This window comes from Carassius auratus, chromosome 13 (assembly GCF_003368295.1).
Source record: "Carassius auratus strain Wakin chromosome 13, ASM336829v1, whole genome shotgun sequence".
Taxonomy (NCBI): domain Eukaryota; kingdom Metazoa; phylum Chordata; class Actinopteri; order Cypriniformes; family Cyprinidae; genus Carassius; species Carassius auratus.
The window spans coordinates 23,312,794-23,328,336 of record NC_039255.1 but is presented as its reverse complement, the minus strand read 5'-3'; the positions used below and the strand labels follow the sequence as shown (position 1 = coordinate 23,328,336).

Genomic DNA, 15,543 nt, shown 5'->3' with positions numbered 1-15,543 from the left:
TTTGTGTGGTATAAGCCAGAATACATTTCAACGCCAAATGTATAATGATATGATATGATATGATGTAACATGATATTGACCCTGAACCACTAGAAAATACACATGCACTGTGAGCATCACGCCAATCCGCTTCTTGTTAGAAGATGCCATTCACAGAACTTACAGTGCACTCAGTGTCCGAATACTCACTTGTCTTCATTCACTCTTTCAGAAGGGAATAGTGAATGAGGGTAAAGGGGGTGATTTCAGAAACAGCCACAGTCTACATTCTACAACTATTTTCGATAAACCTAATATCAGTCAGATGATCTTTTCCTCAGCAGATTTTATGCAGAAAAACAAACTGCCTCTAAATAGAAACAGTGGTTGTTAGTTGAAGATCACTGACAGGGATACCCCAGGGACACAATCAGCACATCTCTGCCCCGTTTCCCCAAAGACAGTAAGTTATGAGCTGCACCAAGCTGGAATTTATGGTACTACTGCCATTTGGAAACTGAAGGCTAAAGCATGACAACAACCTTTTGCAAGCAGTGCTTGCACTGATGCCTGCAGCCCACAGTAACTGGTGCCAGCTGCAGGGATCCATCACAGTGTGGGCAGCTTCTGTACAGTATATAATGAGAGTTATTAGATTGGACAGGGTCATTTTGTTAAACCAGGTTCACTTCTAGTTCCACAGTGTTCCTTTATATTGGCTCTTCCATGCATATATAGAGGCTCTTCCAATGACAGTTTTCTTTTCCTCAATCACTGCCCATGGCCCATTTAAACCATTCGTGTGCCATATTTAATACAAGCACTCTTCCCCATAAATAATGAGAGTGGATCAATACTGCATGAGTGAGGCGCTGTCCTCCCCTTGTGGCTGCTCTCGGTACTGTCAAACAATAATAACAAATAGTTCTTTTTTTAAAGAGAATTCCAAACACTTTGGTTAAAATTTATTTTTTTATTATTATTATTATTATTTTTTAAACCATACTGTTTTCTCAACAGGGATTCTCAACTGGTGGATCCAAACAGAAAAAGATGGATTGAAAGACAGACATGTAAACCGTTGTAGTTAACTTTTTGGACCTATGCATTTCATTGTAATAATAATACATTTAATTTATTTTAAGTTTAATAAGGGCATTTTTGTGTATACTAAGCAATTTCGGTATCGTGCTTTGAGCATTCTGCATCCTGAAGCAAATCCAGTTGGGAAACACTGTTCTACAGAGACTGTCTCCTTGCTGCTAGCCACTTAGCCCAGCTGAAAGCATTGTTTAAACCCCAGATCTTTCACAGTCCTGTGAGTATACTAGTAGAAGATATATAAGTGTGTAGTAAAACATCTGCTCTGTGTAAGAGAGCTCACCAGTAACGGAGGACATTTTTTGCAAGAGAGGTTTTTGACAGTCTTTTGCAGGCTTGAAGATAAACGGCCGGACTGCATCATCCTTCCTGATTCACACTAGCTGAGAGCTCGACTGTGCTTCTTCATGCATTAGTGAGAGAGGCAGGTTTTCCAGTAGTGCCACAAATGGGTTTTCCAACAGCCCAGAACCCAATCCAGCTGTGGAAAACAAACAGCCAAAGGCCCTCTGTGAAACCTCATTGGCTTCTCTTATAACAAAACGTCAGACAATCTGAATATATAATTACTTTCTTCAGTGTCATCTGACACTTTTACTCTGTACTGTCATTATAACTGTTGACATCATGTATAATCACCACCATTGTTTTGTGTTTTGCCAAACGCATATGGTTACACTAGAAACAAACAGAGGTTCAACCGCTATTATGCACTTTTTACCCTAAACAAACCAGACTCTCAAAGTATCCTTTCAACTGCTCCTGGTTAAACGGTTTGTTGATGCTGCAGTCACATTTAATATCTTTCAGTTAGCATCTCACCAAAAATGTATACATCAAAAGTGTGTTTATTTGATTAAAACAACAACAAAAACAACAAGAACAAAAACAATAGCATTGTGAAGTATTACAGTTTGAAATGACTGTTTTCCATTTTTAAAATGTAATTTATTCCTATTATTATTTTTCCAGTCTTCAGTGTCACATGATCCTTCAGAAATCATTCTAATATACTGATAAAAAAAATATGGAACAAAAATAATACATCCAATTTCTTAATATTAATAGTACATTGTTCCATATTTTTGCAGGTTTTTTAAAAAGAGTGCAAGTATAATTTTATTCAACATCAATGAAATATATATATTATTAATGAAAATTTGTGTTGACTGTGAATGTGCATATTTATGTCTTTCTTTTAATTTTTGGATTTTTTTAAATGCTCATGGCTGTTTAACAACAGTGAAAATATTTACAATACAGTACAGCCTTACTGCTTACATAAGGAATAGATGTGCATACCACAACAACTTACAGTAAAGAGCAGAAAAAGTCCTTTTTCCTATTAGTGTCACCCAAAGCCCCTTATGACACTGCATGCTCTGCTCGGGGGTTAAGTGTTCAAGTGCTCTGAGCTGATAATGCCCTGAGTAACTCTGCACTTCATGGCATGAAACCTAAGATCTTTATATGACTTCATCACTACACGCTCGCCACCAGGGAAATTTATTTCCTATTTGAAAACATTGCAATCTACTTAGAATAATTTGCCTTCTCAGATTCTGCCTGCTTTTATATAAAATCCTGCTGGAGACATCAGCGAGATTAGAGTCACCTTTCTTTGTCTACACACAGGGATGCATGCATGCTAGTTCTGTTTGTGTGGATTTGGAGGGATATGCTTGTATTTGTGTAGGCTCTCTCTGACCGCTTCATGACCACACAAGTCCGCAGGTGTTCTAGAAATGAATCATCCAGGGCTGGTGGTTTGAAGTCATACAAATGCAAATGTTTGCTTCCCCAGCTCTTCGATACAAGCCAGCAGGAGGTCTGGGGCAAGCAGACCATAACCTCTTTTAAAGCACATGCTTTGTGCCGGCTGTTCTGAGGTCAGCTGTCTGCTTTGGTGACAGACCGGTTCAGCATTAGCATTCACCTGACGCTATACCTGTCAGATGAAGACAGCTAAGACAACAGCACCTCGCGTATGGATGTGTTTCTTCAGTGAAACGACTCTTCCTTTAAATGCTCTGTTAGACCCAGACAGTGTGGGAAAACGTTGTTTTATTTATCTGCTCCGTTCACCACTCCTCTAAGGTGAGAGGAAGAAGATGAGCAGATATGAGTCTTACATGGGGAGGATGGGGAATAAAAAGGAGGAGGGGAAATTAAACGGTTAATTTTCTGTTCATTAAACACAAATATGACACAATTAACAACACAAACATTCGGCATGCAGAAGGCATATACTTGCACCCTTGACTGCCATCTGGTGCTGAGTTTTCTCTCCAGGACATATTGCATTAAGGCCCCTGTTTGAATGTTTTCCCATACACGGGCAAAGCTGTATTTATTAAATACAGTAATATTGCAAAATATTATTACAATTTAAGACACCTATTTTCTATTTTAATATACTATACAAAGTAATTTATTCATGTGATGCATAGATGTATTTTCTTCAGTCTTCAGTGTCCTTCAGAAATCAGTTTGATATGCTGATTTGCTGCTCAAGAAACATTTCTCATTATCAGTGATGTTTTTGCGGTTTAATTTTGTGTCAACCATGATGCATTTTTCAATATTCAATATTTCATATCTTTTGTACCATTATAAATATCTGTACTGTCACTTCACTCACTTGAATGCATTAATATAAGTATTAGTTTATTTCCTCTTTCTTTTTGCATTTACCCCAGACTTTTGAATGGTAGCCTATCACGGTTTTCAAGAATATTTTACGTATATAATATTATGAATATGGTAACATTGATATTCATTATAGCCAGGCTAATTCTAAACACTTTTGTGTTATGATAGGCTACTGGATTACTCCATATAGTTTATATTAAGAAAGTAGCCTATATGGTACACATATTTTTACTTATGCTTTTTCTGATCAATTTCTGAAAACGAGACCATCATCTAGACGCGAGGTGAGCGCATGTTCTCTGACGCTAGAGGCGAGTTTCATCGCGCTCCTCCCGCGCTGTCCGTCTCATCGCATCATTACAGCAGCGAACGCGTCGCGTCACGTCGGGATTCCTGAGGATTACCCGGCGTGCCCCGCGGGAAAGATGGCGTTGGACGGGAGATAAACTTTATCTGAAATCAGGAGCAGCGGTTACCTACACCTGTGATCCGTGGTGACGCCGTTAGCTCCTCGCGGAGAGATAGCGGCGCGAGGACGCGGGATCCGCCGTCGCTCCTGAAGGCGCGAGCGGAGAGACTTCAGCGCCGCCAGCGAGGAGGAGGAGAAGAAGAAGAGGAGGAGGAGAAGAAGAAGAAGAAGGGGAGTAGGAGGAGGAGAAGCGGGCAAAGTTTATTCAGTTTGAGCAAGAGTCAAGACTGATCTACACCAGGCTCTGGGTTTAACTGCGGAAAAATCACTAGAGGCAGGTAAGAAGTTCATAAATGCACACTAGCGTTAGTCCCTTTTAGAAGTGTACTATCAAATCCATGTTCACATATTGTTGATATTAACGCGGGCAGCCACCGTTCAGATGAACCGATAAACACACCCTGCGGTGTTGTATGAAACCTAAACATGTAATCAGACCTGTGAAATGTTTCTCTATTATCATCAGATCCCAGAGGCACTGATTAGAAAGCAGATTAGAGAAGGTTACTAATCTTAAAAGTGTCGATGTCAGGTGTTTTAGGCGCATTTATTCGCTGGAGTCAGTCATCATGGCCATACAAATAAAAAATAAAATACGATACCTTCGGCAGTGGAAAGTGTGTATTCACTGTTCGTGATTTAAAATGCATACATGTAATTCTTTAATCTTTTTTGTGCTCCTGATCAGAGATATGCTCACGTTAATGCTTATTACCAAGATCCGGTTGTGCAACCGATCCTGTAACACGGACTTCTTTGGCTGTTTAGCGGATTGATCTACAGTAGATGATGGGGATGTTGATGTCCTAAAGCGATGGGGATTAACATTTTAATACACGTGTCTTAACGTGAAATAGCATAGCTTGGTGGAATGCTTCTGTGAAGAGAAAGCGATGCGATATTTGGACGGAAACTGTCCTCTAATGGTCAGTCATGCTCTCAGTCAGCTGGTAACTAACGCTTGAGAAACCTGACTGCGGTCTTGTGTCGGATCTCCGACGGTCACGATCTGCAGCGAATAGTTAATTATCATACAAATAATTACGATTCAGAATTACGTGTTTGTTTTTTTGAACTTGCAGCGTAAGGCTATACATTCTATGATTTAATTTAAGGTTTTTGTCAACAAATACTATTGCTCAGGTGAATGCTATAAATAATATTTTTTTTACTTCTAACACAGGTAAAGGTTAATAATATTGATCTTTTTCTCACTTTGACTTGTCACCAAGTCCGAACTATAAACTATTTTCCTTTGCGCGAACATCAGAGTGAAACCGGATCGCTGTGCGTTCACACTGCGTTTGAATGTGACGCGAACCGCAGCAAAAGTAGCTGCTTTTATTTATTTGATTTACACATGGCACATTATAACCTTCTTCAGAAACTAAAAAAAAGGGAGCGAAACTGAAATGGATAGCTTTTTTACACGGGAACACTATTCAGAAAAATGAGAGTGTGTGAATACAATTTGTAGTGTAGAATTAGCCCGAAAAATCTAAAATCTTTATCACAAAACCCTAATCAAACCAATGGCGATGTTATGTCAAACTGTTATTTTTTAATAAGATATCTTTAAATATTATTACTCCAAAAAGTAGGTTTAAAAATCTGTGTCATTTTAACAATCAAATTGAAGTTTGTTTTAATTTATTAAAAAGTATTAAACCCACCAAAAATCAAATGGTCAAGTTGTATGGAGCGTCCTTTCTGATTTGAATGTGAAATGAAACCAATTTATGTGCAGTTAACTAGTGGATCTCCAATAAAGGAATAGTTTTTAGATGTCCCTTGTGCAATTATAATGTTCAGTTTCCACTTTAAGTCACTTGGAGCTTGCAGCAAAATGCACGACCCTATTTCAGTATCTACAGTGTAGCATCCCTAATGCAGCTCTGTGTAAACTATTATCAGTCTTTGACTTCTATGGCTGTGTTTTAAAACCTTTGTGAGCTACCTACCCAGACAGCATTTTTGGGTCATTATAGGGTTGTATCTTGGAAATTCCCCAAGCTCAGAAGTAAATGGGCAGGACATGTCTTTTTGCATAGTACTCATACTTCAGAGAACATGGTACCCTTTGGTCCTCTATTGTTAGTGTAGGCAGCTCACTAGTTTGAGACGAAGACTCTGTGTTAAACGTCTCTCAGTGGAGGTGTAATAAACCGCAGTGTTTCAGGGTACAGTGCTTGCTTGATATGACAGTCTAGCTGCTTCTATACCTCCTCCCTTTTTATTGAATGCACTTAAAGTGAGTTGATAAGTCATGCATGTCTCAGCCATTAATGCTGATAAACAGATTTAAAGTGCAGTTTGTCAAGAGCTGAACATGTTGCTAATTTGGGCTAAGCTAGGGCTGTGCAAAAAATCGAATGTGATTTTCATGCGCTTCTTGTCAGTAAAGGCACTCCTGTGATTAGTAGTATATCTCCAGCATGTGCGTTCAGATCAGGATTGCCAGGTTTTCAAAACAAAACCTGCCCAATTTCTTCTCAAAACTAGCTCAATTGCGTTTCGTTCTGGGCGATAAAATAAAACATTTTTTTGGCGGGGTTCTTTTGGTAAAATTTGCATTTCAGGAGATAAACATCACGTTATTTTTATTGGGGTCCCTTCGACACTGGTTGGCCTTTACTACACAGAGCTGTAGTTCACTGACAAGCTACACAAAATTGATTTCAAAATCGCAGCCGATTCTTTGTCGATTTTGAAAGCGATTTTGTGTAGCTTGTCGGTGGACTATGGCTCTGTGTAGTAAATGCCGCTCCACCTGAACCAGTGTTGCCAAGTCTGCGGTTGTTTTTCATGTCTGCAGTTTGAAGCGACCCCAATACCAATAGTGTGATGTTTACCCCCTAAAAAGTGAATTTTACAAGGGCAATACGGCCAAAAAACATGTATTTTAACCCCTGGACGGAATTTTTATCGGGGAACCTCCTGGAAATGTGATTGGGACTAGTTTTGAGAAGCAAGTTGGTAGGGTTTGTTTTGAAAACCTGGCAACCCTGGAGATGTACTTCTAATCTCAGGAGCGCCTTTACTTACGAGATGCGCATGAAAATTGCATTTGATTTTTTGCACAGCCCTAGGCTAAGCATTTGGTCTTTGTTGGTATATAATTCATTGTAAATAAGTCAATTTATGCAAACAGATACATTTTATGGCAAATTTCAGCTGGTTTGTACAGAGTTATTGATTATTGGAGTTAGGACTCCAAAATATTAATTTCAGGAAGGAAATATAGGTGTTACAGCATGTGACGCACATACATTATTATTTTTTAAAATTAAAGTTTACATTTAAATGAAATCTGAAACCGAAATATTGTTTCGACAGTTCAGTTTATACAAAAAGATTATTTTTATTGCAAATGTTAGCTGGTTAATCCTGAGTTAAGGCCTGTTTACACCAGGGATGATAACTATAACAATAATGATAAAGATACAGGCTTAAAACTCTTTCTAACTCTACGAGAATATATCCATATGTGTTCACACCACAACTGTCATGATAACGATGCTTTGTTAGAATCACTTTCAAAATATGTTTAATGCTAAAAACACTGACAGCCAATCAGAATTCAACTTTAAAAGAGCTCAAACATTAAAGCAGCAGACAACAAAACTTTGCACACACTTAGAATATAAAGAGTTTGTTTGTGTGGATGATTATAAAGTTATCTTTATAGTTATCATCGTTGGTGTGAATGGCCTGTGCATTGGCTTGGCCTGTATTGATAGTTATTAATAAAGTTTTCATTTAGCCGAAAAAAATTAAAATGAATAAATTAGGGATGCTCAATAAATATCGCCCGATATTCAATGTGCATCTTGTCAGTAATGCCAGTACTGTAATCAGTGGTAAATCTCTATACGTGCATGATTTCATGTGGAGCAGTATTTACTACACATTGTTCACTGACAAGCTGCGCCAAACCACGATCATATATTGTGCGTCTTTTGCGCAGCTTGTCAGTGAAATCACACACGTTTAGAGACTTACCGCTGATTACAGAACTGGCATTACTGACAAGAGGCACATAAAAAAATTCACATTAAGACATCATCATCATCTAGTGTAGATCAACCCGCTAAAGTCCAATTTTAAATATCGGACGATATTTACCATGCATCCCTAGAAAAAATATCATCTCTGTAATTAGATTTGTCAATGTAACTATTTGTGCGATGTTCTCAGGTGATAAACTGGTTGTAGTAAAGTTCTTTCTGTTTAGGCTGGAACTGAAAAAGGTTTTTTTTTTATGCATATTTTTGATTGCTAATTTTGGTTGCTGGTTCTAATTTTTTTGCTTTACTGGTTACAGCAGCTGATGTTGAATAGCAGGTGTTTGCTGATGTCTAATTGGACAGTCGTGGGCTATTCCATAAACTCAACTGTGCTGATGCTGTAAATACAGGGGTGAAAGTTCAGTGACCTCTACTCGCTCATGTGTTGTTGGTTCACTTAAAAACAGCCTCTGGGTCTAAGCAGCATTCTGCATTCTCTCTCTTCCGGCGCCGAATGCTGAACTGGGGGCTCTGTTAGCGCCTCACACACATAGAGCTGCTGTGTGTGACTCTTTGAGGCTGCTGGAGAGACTGGTGGATTTGTGCTAGGTGGTGTCATGTGATAGTGCAGCCCCCCCGTGGAGGTTTATCAATTAGGAAACAGCCAGTGTGAAAATGTTTGGGGAGGGATTTGTTGAAAGATTACTCTGTCAAGTGCCGCTGTGTGTAGCTGGGCTTAGCTGAAGAGATGGGGCTTGTGTGCAGCCTGGAGGGTTTAATTGGGAAAAGGTGGTTGAGAGTCGGATAATTGTTGGACGATTGATGCTGTTAAGTCTTCTTCCATTAAGTAAGGTCTAATAATCTGAGACTTTCTGCTGTTTCAGTCAGGTTTTGTTTGTTCTGTTAGGAGAAAGAAGTGTAGAATTAGTAGCAGTCATTTCTTGTTTTTCAGCTTTGATTACTGTTCTTTACTAAAATGCATCAAATGCATCAAATTTGGTCATAAATTAGATTTGTGGTAGTACAATTCATAATTTTGTCTCAAATATGCTGAAGCTAATTTGCAGATGATTACAGATAGGGCTGCATGATTAATCCAAAATAAACAATAATACAGCAAATTAGGTGATTTTAATAAAATATTAATCAGCCGGCTCATTTCACAGCTACTCAATATGAACTTCATTTTCACGTCTCCTCAGATTTTGGATCACATTAATGTGCAATTGAGAAGCACTTTAAGGGCAAAAAATCAATTCAAAATAAAAGTGATGAATTTAATATTTGACACAGAAATTAAGATAAATTGTTATAAATTGGACTAAGTATTGCAATTTGATTTGACAGTTATTTTATATCCATATGATATATAATCACACAATTTTGGTCATATTCCGGAGTCCTCCAATCAAGCAAAGCAAGCCTGGATTTTTTTTTCCTCAAATCAGAATTTTTAGATGCTTCAAAAATATCAATATTTTGAGAAATGTGTTAGTGCATAACAAAAGCCCAAAGTACATGATTATATATCATATTAATAATGGATATTATTATTGTATAGGGCTGGGACGACGTCGGCACAAAAAATACGTTGACGCAAAATATGCATGTCGATTCGTCAGACCCAAAACAAAAATGGTGGCGTCGGAGAGTAGAAGCAACTCGATTCGCTCCTCAGACTTTCAGACGTGCAAGATGACACGCACTCGTTCCTCTAAAGTATGGGAATTCTTTAATTTCAAAGGAAACAATTCAGTGATATGTCGTCTTTGCAAAATGGAGATGGCCTTCCATTCCAGCACCACGGCAATGCACCAGCACCCGAAGAGGCGCCGCCCACTTTGCACTCGATGTTGGAGTAGGCTATAATACGTTGTCGAAACCTAAGGTTTTAGGCTACAGTGTATGTTTTCTGTGTAATTAATTACTAATTAACTGTGTGTGTGTGTGTTTGTGAGAGAGCGAGAAAGAAAGAGAGGCACGGACGCGAGCTAAAAGTCACAGAGTGTTTGATGATATTTGTGTGTGTGTGTGAGAGGCGCGATCGAACAGTGGAAAGTCTGGAAAGCCTGGGTGACGTTTTAATTTGTTTACTGAATGCTAGACATCACGTTGTTATTTTCATCTGAAAGAATTACAAGATTCACTTTTTTCAGTAACCTAGGCCTTTGTGTTTTCAAGGCTTCAAGGTTTTATTGAATGCTACCTCTGACTAAGAAAAGCATTACTTTGCACTTGTAAAATGTTTTATTTTGGAATTTTAAGAGCAATAAACATATTTTGCAATGTTAAGGAATTCATGTTTTTTTCATTCAGATATGTAAATCAACGTATAAATTGCTATTAGTCAATCGATGGGGAGATAATCGATAATCGAATCGAATCGGACTGGGAAAAAAATAATCGTTAGATTAATCGATGCATCGAAAAATAATTAAACAAGATTAATTGTTTAAAAAATAATCGTTTATCCCAGCCCTATTATTGTAATAATAATAAAAAATTATATTTTTATTTTTAATATTCAGTCTTTCAGTTTAAAAAAGTTGTAAATTTAACTGGAGTTCCATGAAACATCTCTTTCAGTGATTTTATGCCTTTTTGCCCTTATATCTAAGCAGCAGCAGTATGAGATGTAAAATTATTCTCATATTGCAGTTCAAATCACCAATGTTGGATTGTAACCTTCAACACACATACTCAACTCAGTGCAGGAATCAAGGCTTCTTTTTCTTTCCTTTTTGCTTTAAATACAGCACAAAGAAGGGCTGTTGAAAATGACCTTGGCAGTTGAAATTGGAATAAAATTTCAGATACACTGTATTCATCAGTTTGCCCACACATTACATGGCCTTCGCAGCCATTTGAATGGTTTTATGAAGATAAATTCAACAGTTGTTTTGACTGCATGGGATGGTATTGGAAAGATGAACCAGAAACATTTTACAACCTAAAAACACATTTTTAGGTTTTGGTTTTCACAATAATAGCATTGAAGATAAAAGTCATGGTAGTACCAGGTCTTCTTTGTACTACTTTGGAGACTTTTGTTACCAGGTTGTGAAGCTCCAGTGCCCTTGAATGCAAGTTTTCCTTAGAAATATTTGTAATATTTTTAAGCTTACATTTTGCTTGAGGTGAATAGACTGCAAGGACTTTTTGTGTGACCTACATGTTGCGGTGTTTTGGAAGCTCCTCTGGAATTTGCTCAAATCTGTTTTTTGAGCGGGAGGGAGCGAGAGTCGTGAGGATCGTGTGGAAACATTCCTTTGCTAGGCTGAGCTCCCATGCTGGTGAAACTGTCCTCAGTAACCACCATTCAGTTCTTGTGCAAATTTACCCACCGCTTGCTTGCTCCCATTGTCAGCCTGTCAAGTCTGTTTTTATGTTTGTTGCTTGAATCCAATTATCCATGACCCGCAACATAGCCTGGACCTTTTCTCAGCGCTACAGACACAGGTTACTGATTCTTTCCTCCATCAGTCTCTTTCATAGCACTTTCTGTTCTCTACCTTCATCAGTTTTCAAGCAGTGCTTGGAGATTCTTGCTCAAAGGTAATGAAATCACCCATTTGCCCGTAATCACCAAATAAGCAGCTGAAATGTCTCGTAAAGGTCAGCACTTTAGAGAAGGGAGAATGTGTGCATTTATTCATTTCCGAAATTCACACTGACATTAAAGTCCTCTGCCTTAACTTAGCTTTTTCTGTACCTGCTAAACCTTAAAAGAAGAGTTGTTTTTCACTGTTGGTGTTGTGGTACATTTCTAGGGGTGTGAAAAGCATCTGACAGTGAAAAGACACTATTTACAGAGATTTATCGATATTAATTACAGTAATACTATGCAAAGTATTATTTGCATTTATGATACAAAATATAATTCTTATATTTAAATTTTGATAAACACTTGCGCCCTATGTAGACATTTTTTTATAGATTTTTTTAAATATAATATTGTTCACATTATAATATTAATCTTTGTTTTTGATGTCAAAGCCAACACATATATCTGGGGTGTAAAAAAAAATTGTTATAAAAAGGCTTTTGATTGTTACTTTATAATTTAATATTTTTTTTATTATTTGTTTTTTAACTTCATATCTTACACAGTACAATATTAAATATCATTTTGATGTCAAAGCCAGCATTCATTTCTAGTGGTGTAAATTTGTCTGACAATTAAAAAATAAAACATTGCTAACAGAATTTATTAGAATTTTATAAAAGTAATATTAAATATTACTTTCATTTATAATAATTAAAAAAAAAAAAAAATGAGCACAACTGCCTTTCCAGGGAGCTCAAGTCTCCAGCATGTTCCTCTTCTTCCTCGCTTGTTTCCTCTTTTACCTGCACTTGTTTTTGCCCGCGGTATCAAGAGAAGCCAGGAGTGGTAATCCTCAGCACACATGAGGCCTGCCTTCACACACACCAGCTGCTAGAAAGAGCTTAGCGCTCTAGATCTCACAATGGCAGGGGGTTGTAGTCCACTGCTTCCACACTAGAGCCATAAAGTGTCCCGTAGACTTCAGGTCTTCAGACAACATCAGGTCCAAGCTGATCTACTTATTATAATTGTCTTTTCCTGCACTTCCTTTGGAACATCCTACCATTTCATCTGAAGAGTGATGCTGGTCATCAAGGACATTTCATAACGCTCCATAATTCAGCAGTGTGTGCTTGTGTACTGCATTACATGTCTTCCAGCTTGATGATTATGCACTGTTAAAGGGACCGTTCACCAGTATAATCAGTAAAAATCTTCCATCATTTACTAGGGCTGGGTAGTGAACAGAGATGGGTATAATGCATTAATTACACAGTCAATTCAATTGTTACTTGAGTTACAAATGCAGTGTTAAGAACAAATATGAAGTAATTGCATTTTAATTTATGTTTTGCGCATCAGTATGCACTTTAAAAAATCTCCCCAGAATGTGAGCTATAATGCAGACGAGTTGTACAAAATTTGGATGCAATGAAATCACACATCATAATTCAAGATGTTACATGCTTGATTTCTCATATTTTGGGAAAAGTCCAACTAGTAAATAACACTAATATAAGTAAGAATAAATGACTTCTGAATCCGGATCCAAATGATCTCCTCCACTGGATCAAGCCATGCATTGGATCGCATTCTTCTTCTGAGTTAATTACAAGGTTGATTCCTCTCAGCGTGTCTTCCAGTAACGAAAAGTATCCTAGCCTTGGACATTAACAGGTTTGCGCGTCTCCTGTGGATGATTGCCGTATGAATAGCGCACGCTGATCACATTACAGATAATGAGCTTAGACGGGAAAAACTGGACCTTGCGTTGGTATCATATGGATTTCTTTATCAGAGAATATTTGTTTTCGACATAACTGACATTCATTTAAAAGTAGACACTATTTACCTTCTATAGACATATTTCACGTCTGTGTGTCAAGTAATCGTTGAGTTTTCATTCATTTTTGTGAAGCATTTCAGAAGTTCGAGGAGGCCGAGACGAATTTATTGCGAGTGTATACAAATAAAATAAATTCTGTCTGGTTGGTTTCATATAAAACGTAACAAAGCTTATTGGCATGTAAAAGACCCAAACTGTGACGTGCCAGTTGCTTTTGTGCTATTGGGGACGTCACTTCTATAAGCTGCCAGCTCACGGCAGGCTGTTCATTGACTCATATCTCTGCCTTGCTCTTCCTATCCCTTCCTCAGTATCCCACTCAGTTTTTCCTCCTGACGTCAGCACTTCTACTATTTTTGTCCCCATTGGACATTTTTGTGGCGATATGTTAATATCTCTGATAATTACAAATTACCCTTTAGGTGCTGGGTTTTGTAAGCCCTGTCATTCACTGAAAGGTCATAGTGGCTTGGATACCTTTATATGAGATCGTATTAAGTTCACATGGACAGAATGGCCTATTTCTTTCAGTGTTGCCCTGGAGCTTGTGTTACAGGAGCAGCAGACGTCTTAAGTTATCCACTTGACACAGTTGAGTATTGGCATTTCCATTTGCACGACAGTCTTCCATTTTCTCTCCCTATGAAGAAACGTGTGAAGCTGACACCTGCACCAAGTACAATCTAAATCGGTGTCAAAATTTGTGTTTAAAGGAATAGTACACTTGAATATGGAAATTTTCATTATGCTTACTCTCACTCCTTTCCAAACCATGATTGTCCTCCTTTTTGTGGACTCCAAAAATAGATCTTTTGAATAATGTTCAAGCTCTATTTTTTGTCCACTGAAAGCTCTGCATACGAAATGGTCTTTGACAGCAAAAAAATAAATAAATTGCATCCATTTTCATTGACTGGATAACATCAGCTAAAACATTCCTTGCAAATTTATCCTATTAAATTTGATGAAAGGAAAAAAATCTATAATTTCTGAGTAAACTTACCCTTTCTTTCGATTTGCCTGTTGTTTCATTATTACAAGCATTTTCAAGGTTGATTCAGGCTTGAGTGGTTCCTGGTGGTTGTGCTGATTGGATATTATTCTTGTGTGGACACACCCCCATCCTGGAGCAGCAGAAAATGAAATCACTCAACTGAAAGAGCCACCTCAGCTATAATCTGACCTCCTACCAACACGATGTAAACTTGTGGTTTTTCAGATGAGCAACCTACATTTACTTTTGCCCTTTTAAGAAAACTAATCCAATCCAGTGTGAAACTTGTCTAGTTTTTGGTATTATCCTGCTTGTGAAGGAAAAGCGTGATTATAACTAAGCTTTCAGGTTTTGTTGGTATGCATAATACATTGGTACTATATCGGAGGATATATATATTTTTGATGTTGGAGAATATTTAATTGTTAAGCAGCCTGCAGATTTTAGGCAGAGGAGATGTAGTATATGATAGACAATTTCATTTTTAGACTAGGAGTCACTGATCTTCCCAAAATAAATCTTCTGAATTGCGATATTCCCAATTATATATATATATATATATATATATATATATATATATATATATATATATATATATATATATATATATATTTATTATAAACTAAGTTAGTGGATAATCCAACAGCAAAAGTTCTTCTAGAAAAATCAATGCACAATTATTTTAAAATTTCAAACATTTAGTGAAAAGAAAAACGTTCAGTTGGGAACAAATAAGTGTAGCACTAAATCTGGTAAAATGTTACACTTTGCTATTTGTATTGTTGTAAAATGCATTCATGAAAACAATATATTTATATTTGCATTAAAAATTTCAAAGCACAAAGGGAAGAAATATTGATGATATGTAGTGTATTGTATCTGTGCAACAATTTATTGAGCCTTTTCGTTTAACAGTTTAAAATTTCAGTTACTGTTTGTGTTTAAAAC

The 15,543-nt window shown here is 37.3% G+C and overlaps 1 protein-coding gene across 3 annotated transcripts in view; it reads left to right on the top strand.

Annotated features, from left to right (window-relative positions):
• Positions 1-4,011: 4,011 nt before the first annotated feature.
• The window catches only part of LOC113113053 (tight junction-associated protein 1-like), a 77,299-nt gene continuing 65,767 nt past the window's right edge, over positions 4,012-15,543 (top strand). For 2 of the 3 annotated variants that reach the window (XM_026279191.1, XM_026279189.1), the window contains exon 1: positions 4,012-4,479. The gene's annotated coding sequence lies outside the window, so the exon portion shown is untranslated. The remainder of the gene's footprint in view (positions 4,480-15,543) is intronic. The other variant, XM_026279192.1, reaches the window with a different exon arrangement.